The following is a 5327-nucleotide window of genomic DNA, read 5'->3' as shown; positions in this document are numbered from 1 at the left end:
TCAGCTCTTTTACCTGTAAAATAAAATACAAATACCCCCCAACAGTAAAACCCACCAACCAAACAACCAACCCCCCAAATAAAAAGCTAACTAAAAAAACCTAAGCTCCCCATTACCCTGAAAAGGGCATTTGGATGGGCATTGCCCTTAAAAGGGCATTTAGCTCTATTGCAGCCCAAGTCCTAATCTAAAACTAAAACTTACCCAATAAACCCTTAAAAAATCCTAACACTAACCCCAGAAGATTTACTTACAGTTTTGAAGATCCGACATCCATCCTCCAAGAAGCTGGGAGAAGTCCTCAACAAAGCGGCCAAAGTCTTCATCCAAGCCCGCAGAAGTCTTCATCCAGACGTCATCTTCTATCTTCATCCATCCGGCATGGAGCGGCTCCATCTTCAAGACATCTGACGCGGAGCATCCTCTTCTTTCCGACGACTACCGACGACTGAAGGTTCCTTTTAATGACGTCATCCAAGATGGCGTCCCTTAGATTTCAATTGGCTGATAGAATTCTATCAGCCAATCAGAATTAAGGTTGAAAAAATCCTATTGGCTGTTGCAATCAGCCAATAGGATTGAGCTTTCATCCTATTGGCTATTCCAATCAGCCAATAGAATACAAGCTCAATCCTATTGGCTTGCATTCTATTGAGGACTTCTCCCAGCTTCTTGGAGGATGGATGTCGGATCTTCAAAACTGTAAGTAAATCTTCTGTGGTTAGTGTTAGGATTTTTTAAGGGTTTATTGGGTGGGTTTTAGTTTTAGATTAGGACTTGGGCTGCAATAGAGCTAAATGCCCTTTTAAGGGCAATGGGGAGCTTTGGTTTTTTTGAGTTAGCTTTTTATTTGGGGGGTTGGTTGTGTGGGTGGTGGGTTTTACTGTTGGGGGGGTATTTGTATTTTTTTTTACAGGTAAAAGAGCTGATTTCTTTGGGGCAATGCCCTGCAAAAGGCCATTTTAAGGGCTATTTGTAGTTTATTGTAGGTTAGGGTTTTTTTTTATTTTGGGGGGGCTTTTTTATTTTCATAGGGCTCTTAGATTAGGTGTAATTAGTTTAAATCTTTGATAATTTCTTTTTTATTTTTTGTAACTTAGTGTTTATTTTTTGTGTAACTTAGTGTTTGTTATTTTTTGTAACTTAGTTGTTAGTTTTTGGTAACTTAGTAATTTTTTAGTGTAGATTTAAATTATTTCAGTAGGGTTAGGTGTTTAAATATATAATATAGTTAATTTAATTTGTAGTTTAATCCAATTTTAGTATAAAAGTTAGAGTAGGTAAATTATTAATTTAATATAGTTTAATGTAATTTTATTATAAGAGTTAGGGTAGGTTAATTAATAGTTTAATATAGTTTAATTTAAATCTAAAGGTAAGTTTAAATTTATTATAAGATAGGGATGAGTTAATATTTAATATAAAGTTAGCGGGTTGCTAGGTTTAGGGGTTAATAGTTGAATTTAGTATATGGCGATGTTGGGGGCTGGCGTTTTAGGGGTTAATAAATTTAGTTGCGGTGGGCTCCGGGAGCGGCAGGATAGGGGTTAATGACTTTATGTAGGTGGCGGCGGTATGGGGGTGGCAGATTAGGGGTTAATAAGTATAATGTAGGTGGCGGTGGGCTCCGGGAGTGGAGGAATAGGGGTTAATCAGTTTATTAGAGTTGCGGTGGGCTCCGGGAGCAGCGGGATAGGGGTTAACCAGTTTAGTATAGTGTGGGCGTTTAGTGACAGTATACCAATAAAGCTGGGAAAAAGCCAAAGAGCAACAAGATCGATGACTGTTAGTTAACAACAGTCAGCTGCTCATTGCCCCGTACTTGCTGCGTGGCTTTTTGACAGCTTTTTTGTTAACAATGGAGAACGTATTCAGGTCCGCGGCAGCGATGTTAGGCGATGTCAGGCAAGCGTATTGGTGCCGGTGAATGCAGCACAGTTGACGGCTTGATAAGTAGGCCTCAAGGTCTGAGATATAGGGGGGAGCAGTGCAGTTGAGGGCTTTGTATGTCAGAATGAGAATTTTGTGTTTGATCCTAGAGGCAAGAGGAAGCCAGTGAAGGGATTGGCAGAGAGGTGCAGCAGATGAAGAGCAGCGTGTAAGGAAGATAAGCCTGGCAGAGGCATTTATTATGGATTTTAAAGGAGCTAGGTGGCAGGTGGGGAGACCAGAGAGGACAGAGTTGCAGTAATCGAGGCGGGAAAGGATGAGAGAGAGAGAGTGGATTAAAATCTTAGTTGTGTCTTGTGTAAGGAAATGTCTAATTTTAGAGATGTGAAAGCAGCAGGCTTTAGCAAAGGACTGAATGTGAGGAGTGAAAGAAAGATCTGAGTCAAATGTGACCCAGAGACATCGGGCATGCGGGGTAGGGGTAATGATGGCGTTGTCAACAGTTATAGAGAGATTGGGGGTGGAGATTTTGGAAGAAGGGGGGAAAATAAGGAGCTCAATTTTGCAGAGATTTAGCTTGAGGTAGTAAGAGGACATCCAGGAAGAGATGTGAAAAAGACAGTTAGTGACACGGGTTAGCAAGGAAAGAGATAGGTCTGGTGCAGAGAAGTAGATTTGGGAGTCGTCTGCATACAAATGATATTTGAACCCATGGGACTTTATTAGGGAACCTAATGATGATGTGTAGATTGAGAAGGGGACCAAGGACAGAACCTTGCGGTACCCCAACATAAAGTGGTGACGGGGCAGAGGAGGCCCCAGAGAAGGCTACACTAAAGGTATGGTTTGACAGGTAGGAAGAGAACCACGAGTGGGCTGTGTCACAAATGCTGAAGGATTGAAGGGTTTGGAGCAAAAGAAGGTGGTCAACAGTATCAAAGGCTGCGGAGAGATCAAGGTGGATATGCAGAGAGAAGTGGCCTTTTGATTTTGCTGTAAGTAGGTCATTGGTAACCTTAACAATTGCTGTCTCTATTGAGTGATGGGGACGAAATCCAGATTGCAGTCGGTTAAGGAGGAAGTTTAATGTAAGGAAATGGGATAAACAAGTATCAGTTAATGAACCCACTCATTGTGGGTCTGTTTTCATACAATAACCAGCCACCTATACCAACAGCCCCAGCTACCTGTCACGCTCTTCAAGGGAGCAGGTTCAGGTGTTGAAAGTTGTTGTACAGAGATGTCAGGTTCTGGGGTTAAAGTTGTGTTTTGTCTGCCTGAGTTTTTCCTTTTTGGCATAATTAAACTGGTACAAGGGTTTTAGGAAATAAAGGTGAAGGATTTTTTTGATAGGTTAATTAGCAATGCAGAGAGATGCAAACTAGATGAAAGGCAAAGTCTCTTTGCAGACAATAATACAAAGTAACTTGGTTTAGACAGTCTTAAAGCTGGCAAAATGTAAATATACTGTAGACAAGAAACTTGGCAATAGCAGGCAGGATACGTAGATATGCTGTAGACCATAACTTGGCAGTAGCAGGCAGGTTACTTGCATAGGCTATAAACTGGAACTCTGTAGTAACAGACAGGAATGCAGATCTTTGTAATAACAGGCAGGATACTTGCATAAGCTGTAGACTGGTAACTTTGTAGTAACAGGCAGGAATGCAGATCTTTGTAATAACAGGCAGGATACTTGCATAGGCTGTAGACTTTAACTTTGTAGTATCAGTCAGGAATGCAGATCTTTGTAATAACAGGCAGAATACTTGCATAGGCTGTAGACTGGTAACTTTGTAGTAACAGGCAGGAATGCAGATCTTTGTAATAACAGGCAGGATACTTGCATAGGCTGTAGACTGGTAACTTTGTAGTATCAGTCAGGAATGCAGATCTTTGTAATAACAGGCAGAATACTTGCATAGACTGCAGACTGGAACTCTGTAGTAGCAGGTAACAAGCAAGCAAAAGTACCCGAGGCAGTCCTTAGGAAATATCAGAGAATTAGCCAAGGTCAATTGCCAGGAAATCAGCCCAGAAATGAAACACAGTGCCAAGGAAAATCCAGAAGAGTAGTCTCAAAATTAAGCAGTGATCAGGCACCAGTGAAATCTAACAATTCTGTATCAGGACCAGAGGCTCTGTCAGAGTGCAACACTCAATGTCAAGGCCCAGAACTGAAAGCAAACATGCCTAATATAGCAGGCTGCTGATTATATGATTTGTTACAGCTGGCAGGCAGGTGGAGCCAAAGTTGCAGCAAACAGAAAAAACAATATTCTCAGCCTGTGACCAAGCCATCTAGTGGCGAAGAGGTAAGTAAGCAGGCTGGGAAAGAACAGCAGCAGAAATAGAAACAGGTCCCCGGTTCAATTCTAGGCTGGGTCATGACACTACCTATACCAACAGCCCCAGCCACCTAAACCAACAGCTCCAGCCACCTATACCAACAGGCCCAGCCACCTAAACCAACAGCTCCATCCACCTATACCGACAGCCCAAGCCACCTATACCAACAGCCCCAGCTACCTATACCAAAAGGCCCAGCCATATTCGAGTTGATCATTTAGGTGCCTATACCTGGGCTCTTTGTTTATTCTCACAGAGCCATTCTAGTGTTTTTAACCTGTTTTTCATTATTTTAATTGTTCGTAATAAAAGGTATGTTTTATTTTTGTCCTATCTCCGTTCCATAGGAATTGGGGATATTTATTTGGGAAACTGAGGTGCTATTTAGTGCAATCTTTCAGCCAGTGACTTACATGTAAATTCACTGCTAACTTCGCCCTACACAGCAACATTTACCTTTCCAGTGAGCTTCATTGTTTTTAGTAGTGTGATGTGCAAAGCGCCTGAAAAGGCTGAGGTAACTGAGGTGATGTCTGTCCCTGAACTGGATATAGTGGTCCTAAGGACTAGTGAAATGTGGTTAAATATGAAATTTAATACAATACAAATACACAATAAATGCAATAAAAGCAATCAAACAATGCAGTTAAAACAATCCAATAAAAATCAAATCAGCATAATAAAAATAAAAATACAGAATAATCAATTATGGATCTAATATCTAAAACAAAAGATGGGTAAACATAAGTAGATGTATGCAATGATGAATGAAATGAGTAGCTAGGAACAAATGGTGTCCAAATGAAAATCCAATGTGAGTGTCCGAATAAAGGAGAGGATGGTGTCCAAGTGGGTGATAATAAATGTGTCCAAATGTCAAATAAGTCAATCAATCCAAACTGCAATATTAGTGTGGAAATAAATGGAAAAAAATGAGGAAAAATATGAAAAAATGAAAAAAATAAAGTGAAAAAATTGATAAAGTGAAAATATTGAAAATATTCCAAAAAGTGAAAATCTGTGTGTTTACACAAATAAATATGTGGTGCTCCTCCATTAGGATCCTAGTAGTGCTGTGTGTCCTCCTA

Source organism: Bombina bombina, chromosome 9 (genome assembly GCF_027579735.1).
Source record: "Bombina bombina isolate aBomBom1 chromosome 9, aBomBom1.pri, whole genome shotgun sequence".
NCBI lineage: Eukaryota > Metazoa > Chordata > Amphibia > Anura > Bombinatoridae > Bombina > Bombina bombina.
This window is presented reverse-complemented; position numbering follows the sequence as displayed.